Here is an 8708-nt window from a genome sequence, read left to right on the forward strand (position 1 = left end):
AGAAGAAGACGGACGCAGATGGTAATGTGACCATCTACAAAGCTCGACTTGTCGCTAAGGGTTATCGACAAGTTCAAGGGGTTGACTACGATGAGACTTTCTCACCCGTAGCGAAGCTGAAGTCCGTTCGAATCATGTTAGCAATTGCCGCATACTATGATTATGAGATATGGCAGATGGACGTCAAAACGGCATTCCTTAACGGCTTCCTTAAGGAAGAGTTGTATATGATGCAGCCGGAAGGTTTTGTCGATCCTAAGAATGCTAACAAAGTATGCAAGCTCCAGCGCTCAATCTATGGGCTGGTGCAAGCATCTCGGAGTTGGAACATTCGCTTTGATGAGATGATCAAAGCGTTTGGTTTTACACAGACTTATGGAGAAGCCTGTGTTTACAAGAAAGTGAGTGGGAGCTCTGTAGCATTTCTCATATTATATGTGGATGACATATTATTGATGGGAAATGATATAGAATTCTTGGAAAGTATAAAGGCCTATTTGAATAAGTGTTTTTCAATGAAGGACCTTGGAGAAGCTGCTTATATATTAGGCATCAAAATCTATAGAGATAGATCAAGACGCCTCATTGGTCTTTCACAGAGTACATACCTTGACAAGATATTGAAGAAGTTCAGTATGGATCAGTCCAAGAAGGGGTTCTTGCCTGTATTGCAAGGTGTGCAATTGAGCACGGCTCAATGCCCGACCACGGCAGAAGATATAGAAGAGATGAGTGTCATCCCCTATGCCTCGGCCATAGGGTCTATTATGTATGCCATGCTGTGTACCAGACCTGATGTAAACCTTGCCGTAAGTTTGGTAGGAAGGTACCAAAGTAATCCCGGCAAGGAACACTGGACAGCGGTCAAGAATATCCTGAAGTACCTGAAAAGGACTAAGGATATGTTTCTCGTTTATGGAGGTGACGAAGAGCTCGTCGTAAAGGGTTACGTCGACGCTAGCTTCGACACAGATCTGGATGACTCAAAGTCACAGACCGGATACGTGTATATATTGAATAGAGGAGCAGTAAGCTGGTGCAGTTGCAAGCAAAGCGTCGTGGCGGGATCTACATGTGAAGCGGAGTACATGGCAGCCTCGGAGGCAGCACAGGAAGCAGTCTGGATGAAGGAGTTCATTACCGACCTAGGGGTGATTCCCAATGCGTCGGGCCCAATGACTCTCTTTTGTGACAACACTGGAGCTATTGCCCTTGCGAAGGAGCCCAGGTTTCACAGGAAGACCAGACATATCAAGCGTCGCTTCAACTCCATTCGTGAAAGTGTTCAAAATGGAGACATAGATATTTGTAAAGTGCACACGGACCTGAATGTAGCAGATCCGTTGACTAAACCTCTCCCTAGGGCAAAACATGATCAACACCAGGACGCAATGGGTGTTCGATTCATCACAATGTAACTAGATTATTGACTCTAGTGCAAGTGGGAGACTGTTGGAAATATGCCCTAGAGGCAATAATAAATGGTTATTATTATATTTCTTTGTTCATGGTAATTGTCTATTATTCATGCTATAATTGTATTGTCCGGAAATCGTGATACATGTGTGAATACATAGACCACAACCTGTCCCTAGTAAGCCTCTAGTTGACTAGCTCGTTGATCAACAGATAGTCATGGTTTCCTGACTATGGACATTGGATGTCATTGATAACGGGATCACATCATTAGGAGAATGATGTGATGGACAAGACCCAATCCTAAGCATAGCATAAAAGATCGTGTAGTTTCGTTTGCTAGAGCTTTTCCAATGTCAAGTATCTTTTCCTTGGACCATGAGATCGTGCAACTCCCGGATACCGTAGGAGTGCTTTGGGTGTGCCAAACGTCACAACGTAACTGGGTGACTATAAAGGTGCATTACGGGTATCTCCGAAAGTGTCTGTTGGGTTGGCACGGATCGAGACTGGGATTTGTCACTCCGTGTGACGGAGAGGTATCTCTGGGCCCACTCGGTAATGCATCATCATAATGAGCTCAATATGACTAAGGCGTTAGTCACGGGATCATGCATTGCGGTACGAGTAAAGAGACTTGCCGGTAACGAGATTGAACAAGGTATTGGGATACCGACGATCGAATCTCGGGCAAGTAACATACCGATTGACAAAGGGAATTGCATACGGATTGATTGAATCCTCGACACCGTGGTTCATCCGATGATATCATCGTGGAACATGTGGGAGCCAACATGGGTATCCAGATCCCGCTGTTGGTTATTGACCGGAGAGGCGTCTCGGTCATGTCTGCATGTCTCCCGAACCCGTAGGGTCTACACACTTAAGGTCCGGTGACGCTAGGGTTGTAGAGATATATGTATGCGGAAACTCGAAAGTTGTTCGGAGTCCCGGATGAGATCCCGGACGTCACGAGAGGTTCCGGAATGGTCCGGAGGTAAAGATTTATATATGGGAAGTCTTATTTTGGTCGCCGGAAAAGTTTCGCGCTTTATCGGTATTGTACCGGGAGTGCCGAAAGGGGTCCGGGGGTCCACCAAGGGGGTCCACCAGCCCCGGGGGGCCACATGGGCTGTAAGGGGTGCGCCTTGGCCTATATGGGCCAAGGGCACCAGCCCCAAGAGGCCCATGCGCAAGAGATAAGAAAGAAGGGAGAGTCCTAAAGGGGGAAGGCACCTCCGAGGTGCCTTGGGGGGGAAGGACTCCCCCCTGGCCGCACCCTTCCTTGAAGGAAGGGGCAAGGCTGCGCCCCCCTCTCCCTTGGCCCTATATATAGTGGGGGGAAGGGAGGGCAGCAACATCTAAGCCTTGGGCGCCTCCCTCCTCCCCTGCAACACCTCTCTCTCTCTCGCAGAAGCTCGGCGAAGCCCTGCCGGAGACCCGCTACATCCACCACCACGCCGTCGTGCTGTTGGATCTCCATCAACCTCTCCTTCCCCCTTGCTGGATCAAGAAGGAGGAGACGTCGCTGCACCGTACGTGTGTTGAACGCGGAGGTGCCGTCCGTTCGTCACTCGGTCATCGGTGATTTGGATCACGGCGAGTACGACTCCGTCATCCACGTTCATTGGAACGCTTCCGCTCGCGATCTACAAGGGTATGTAGATCCACTCCTTTCCCCTCGTTGCTAGTAGACTCCATAGATGCATCTTGGTGAGGGTAGGAAAATTTTAAATTATGCTACAATTCCCGACAGTGGCATCATGAGCCAGCCCTATGCGTAGTTACTATGCACGAGTAGAACACAAAGAAGTTGTGGAAGTTACTACGCGCATGTATCGAGATCCTCCAATTGTTTTCTCTGATGCTCCTCCGGCTGGATCCGCTGCAAATTGGGTGAGCTTCCCCTGCTGCCAAATCCTCTGAAATCCTCCACTTGTTTATGTGCTGCATTGACATTTGCCAGTTATGCTCATTGGATGTTGCTATGCTAATTGGTTTTAATTCACAAAAAGTAGAAAAAACAAAAATGTTTGAAACTACTCATTATGTTGCTTTGGTTCAGTTCAGTAACAAGAAAAAAAGGTTGTGTAAAATTGGAAAAGGTTACTTTTAGTGACCCTGAATGTTGCTTTGATTCAGAGAATGCAATAGCACTGCATGTTTGCTTGCTTTAAATTCAGAGGATGTAAGACTACTGAATGTTTGCTTTGCTTTAGATTTCAGATATTGCAAAAAAATGTTGAAAATTCAGCTTCAGAAAAATATTTTTGCTGCTGAAAATAGCAAAAAACAGTAGTAGATTAGAGACCTTATGCATGTTATAGTGGTGTTAGTCTATGGATTTCAGCAAGCACAAAAACTCTATGATGAAAAAAAAAGTTATTTGAAGTTGATAAAAAAGTTATGCAGCACCAAAACATGTCGTAAAATGTACTACTACATTACTACCTATAGATCTTATAAACATGCTGCAATGAAAAATATACTACTGATATACATGTTGAAATGTTTCATCTATAAAAAATGTTTCTCTTGCAAAGAAATGTTGACCTCAATACTGTTCAACTGCTACTGATGGTGTTGTTCTACTGTTGTTGCAATGATGTAGCATACCGAAGATGGGGCGGCAAATGAGGAGAGTTTTGTTCGGCAACCTTTCACAAGTCATGGTGGTGGGGATTTAGATGGTGTCCTAAACACTCATGGTGGAATGCATGATGCAGATGAGGATGATGATATTTCATCTCAGCCACTTCTGCCCTATGTTGGCATGGAATTTGACTCAATTGAAGATGCCCAAAAGTTCTATAATGACTACGCATTTGGAACGGGCTTTTGCTCACGCATAGCTTCCTCAAAAAACAGCCAGAAGAAAGGTCCACAACAACTTATCAAGAGGGTCTTCCAATGTGTGCATGCTGGAAAACCGGAGACTACATGTGAGACAAGCAGCCACTCGGAAGGAATTGCAGCAGGGGGAAGCTCATCAAGCAAGCAGGCCGGGGTTGAAATGCATGTGACAGTCAAGCGTCAGAGGAATCGGATTATGCATTATGATTTCAAAGCTCATATGATTGTTGGCCTCAGGGGCAATAAGTGGGTTGTTACCTACTTTGTTGCACAGCATACACACCCTTTGATGCAGCATGAGGAGATTGTGAGGTTCTACCGCTCACACCGCAAAATTCCAGAAGAAGATTACCAACTACTGATGACAATGCATGATGTAAACTTGTCAACTACAAATTGCATGGGAATGCTTGGAATGGTCCATGGCGGAGACCAGAGCAAACTGCCATATGTGAAGAGGGATGTTTCAAATTCGCGTTCCAAGCTGCGACAAAATCAGTCATTTCAGGACATGGATATGACGGTTGCTTACTTTAAGAGGCGTCAAGCTGAGAATGCTCAATTATACTATGCAGCAGAAGTTGACAAAGAAACAAACGAAGTGACAGCTCTATTTTGGGTGGATGGAAGGACAAGAGCATTGTACCCAAAGTACAAAGATTGTGTGTTCTTTGACACAACATTTTGCACAAATCGGTACAATCTGCCTTTCGCTCCTATTGTTGGTGTGAACAACCACTTGCAAACCGTGCTGCTAGGTTGTGCCTTGGTGCCAAATGAACAAATAGAAACTTTCAAGTGGGTGTTTCAACATTGGATGATTGCAATGAATAATGAGCACCCGTTGCACCTAATGACTGACCAGGACAAGGCAATGGAAACAGCAATAAAAGATGTCTTCCCAAACACAGTGCATAGGTGCTGCAAATGGCACGTCCAGCGAAAAGCAAGGGAAAAGTTGGGTAGGATCCTGAGCATGGATGAAATTTTTGAGCAGGTTTTCTATGGGGTTATCAATGATTCGGAGACGGTGGATGAGTTTGAGGAGAATTGGCAGCATATGCTGCATTGCTTTGACTTGGTTGACAACAGACATATAAGCAACATGTGGCGTACGCGAGAGATGTGGGCTCCAGCATACTTCCGAAAGAACTTCTTCCCATTTACAAGAACTACAGGGCGGTCTGAGGGTCTCAACTCCTACTTCAAGACATTTGTCAACCCTCAAGACTCTGTCTGGAGATTTGTACGTCAATATGAGGTGCTTCAAGAAACAATGTTGGACCGTGAAGACAATCAAGCTTTCATAGGACACGCAACAACTGCACCACTTTACTCAAGGTATGTGTGTGCTTTGTAGAGAGAAAAAGTTAGAACAGGGAACTTGAAAAACTCAAAATCATTGACCTTTTCATTGCAACATTCAGGTACAACTTTGAGCGCCAAGCAGTTCACTTCTGTACCTGAAGCGTGTTTCTCAAGTTTCAAAAAGAGGTCATGGCATCAACAGGCTTCATCATGAACCTGGCCCCTGCTCTTGACAATGCAAGCGTGAGGTTTGAGCTGCACTCAAATTACTTTGAGAACCCCCGAATATTTTCAGTGAATGTTGTGTTGGCAGAGGAGAAGTTTGAATGCAGCTGCAACTGTTTTGAGATGAATGGGATTATTTGTGCACACATCATAAGGGTAATGGTGCATCTCAATGTCCAAAAAATTCCACAAAGATACATGCTAGAGAGGTGGTCAGAAGCTGCGACAACGGCAATGAGTGGTGGTGGATGTCTCCTAGATTTTGGGCACCCTGCAACCAACACTCTCAAGTACAACGCCTTGTGCAGAAAGTATACATGGTTGGCTTCACAAGCTTGCAGCAACGATATTGCCTACAAAATAATGAATGATGCAGCTCACCAACTTGAGCCCCTCATAGCTGCAGCAAAGCAAGGGGCACTCCCAGAACAACAGGAAGCAAATCAGCGGCAAGCAATGCAACAGCAACAACAAACCCCCGAGCCAACCACTGTGCCGCAACCTGATGGTGATGCCATGCTTCAGAAGCCCGCACGTGTTCCAAAAAAGGGCATCCGACTGAAAAATCAAAGAGGAGAAAGACTCTTCTTGAGCAACGAGAAGATGCACATAAGAATAAAGCTAAGAAAGATGAAAAGAAGCAAACCAAGCCCAGAGGAAAACCTGGACTAAAGAAGAAAGCGCCTCCTTGCTCGTACTGCAACGAAGAAGGTCACGGTGTCCAAACATGCCAGTACTTGAAGGCTGCAATGGGGGTCAAAAAATGTCCCTACTGTGAAGAGCAAGGTCATGTTGTGCAAGAATGTCCCTACCTAAAAGCTGCAATGAAGACAGATGCTAGCATGGCTAGAGCAACAGAGCTTAGGCTGTGATCAACTTCGACCAGAAAAAGAAAAAGAAAACTCTCTTGCTACTACACATTTGTAATATTGGTTACATAGATTAGTTTCTTGACAAAGAGAACGGTGCAATTTACATTAGAGGACAAAAAGTAGTTATTTCATCATGCATTGAGTTGTGCCTGATATAATGTTCTTCTTTTTCTGAAATTACAATTCCCCCTGTTGCTTATGATATTGTTGCTGGCTCATTGTACTTCCACCATTGTAGCTTTTATTTTGAAAGGTTTCCTTGGGACAACAATGCATGATGTTGTTGCTGGCTACTTAAACATACAAGTACATTGAAGCATCCTGTTTTAAAAACTTTTCCATAAAAAACACACTGGAGAAACTGTAGCAAAAACTTTTGACATGCCCGTTGCCACATAGAAAGGATATTGCATTACATTTCCTTTTGTTTTAGTGAGATTGAAAAGTTATGAAGATGAAGAGAAACAACAGCCCGACAATCACTCGGAACCTTTCCGAAGTCCGAATATAGTCGTTCAATATATCGATCTTTACGTCTCGACCATTTCGAGACTCCTCGTCATGTCCCCGATCTCATCCGGGACTCCAAACTCCTTCGGTACATCAACATACATAAACTCATAATAAAACTGTCATCGTAACTTTAAGCGTGCGGACCCTACGGGTACGAGAACTATGTAGACATGACCAAGACACGTCTCCGGTCAATAACCAATAGCGGGACCTGGATGCCCATATTGGCTCCCACATATTCTACGAAGATCTTTATCGGTCAGACCGCATAACAACATACGTTGTTCCCTTTGTCATCGGTATGTTACTTGCCCGAGATTCGATCGTCGGTATCTCGATACCTAGTTCAATCTCGTTACCAGCAAGTCTCTTTACTCGTTCCGTAACACATCATCCCGCAACTAACTCATTAGTCACAATGCTTGCAAGGCTTATAGTGATGTGCATTACCGAGTGGGCCCAGAGATACCTCTCCGACAATTGGAGTGACAAATCCTAATCTCGAAATACGCCAACCCAACAAGTACCTTTGGAGACACCTGTAGAGCACCTTTAATCACCCATTTACGTTGTGATGTTTGGTAGCACACAAAGTGTTCCTCCGGTAAACGGGAGTTGCATAATCTCATAGTCAGAGGAACATGTATAAGTCATGAAGAAAGCAATAGCAACATACTAAACGATCGAGTGCTAAGCTAACGGAATGGGTCAAGCCAATCACGTCATTCTCCTAATGAGGTGATCTCGTTAATCAAATGGCAACTTATGTCTATGGCTAGGAAACATAACCATCTTTGATTAACGAGCTAGTCAAGTAGAGGCATACTAGTGACACTCTGTTTGTCTATGTATTCACACATGTATTATGTTTCCTGGTTAATACAATTCTAGCATGAATAATAAACATTTATCATGATATAAGGAAATATATAATACTTTATTATTGCCTCTAGGGCATATTTCCTTCAGTCTCCCACTTGCACTAGAGTCAATAATCTAGTTCACATCGCCATGTGATTAACACCCATAGTTCACATCTCTATGTGATCAACACTCAAAGGGTTTACTAGAGTCAATAATGTAGTTCACATCGCTATGTGATTAACACCCAAAAAGTACTAAGGTGTGATCATGTTTTGATTGTGAGATAATTTTAGTCAACGGGTCTGTCACATTCAGATCCGTAAGTATTTTGCAAATATCTATGTCTACAATGCTTTGCACGGAGCTACTCTAGCTAATTGCTCCCACTTTCAATATGTATCTAGACCGAGACTTAGAGTCATCTAGATTTAGTGTCAAAACTTACATCGACGTAACCCTTTACGACGAACCTTTTGTCACTTCCATAATCGAGAAACATATCCTTATTCCACTAAGGATAATTTTGACCGCTGTTCAGTGATCTACTCCTAGATCACTATTGTACTCCCTTACCAAAATCAGTGTAGGGTATACAATAGATCTGGTACACAGCATGGCATACTTTATAGAACCTATGGCCAAGGCATAGGGAATGAC

General features: G+C 44.1%; 1 pseudogene; it reads left to right on the forward strand.

Annotated features, from left to right (window-relative positions):
* The first annotated feature begins 4129 nt into the window (after positions 1-4129).
* LOC120973308 (protein FAR1-RELATED SEQUENCE 5-like) lies at positions 4130-6474 on the forward strand (annotated as a pseudogene).
* The last annotated feature ends 2234 nt before the right edge of the window (positions 6475-8708 follow it).

Source organism: Aegilops tauschii, chromosome 2 (assembly GCF_002575655.3).
Source record: "Aegilops tauschii subsp. strangulata cultivar AL8/78 chromosome 2, Aet v6.0, whole genome shotgun sequence".
Lineage (NCBI taxonomy): Eukaryota > Viridiplantae > Streptophyta > Magnoliopsida > Poales > Poaceae > Aegilops > Aegilops tauschii.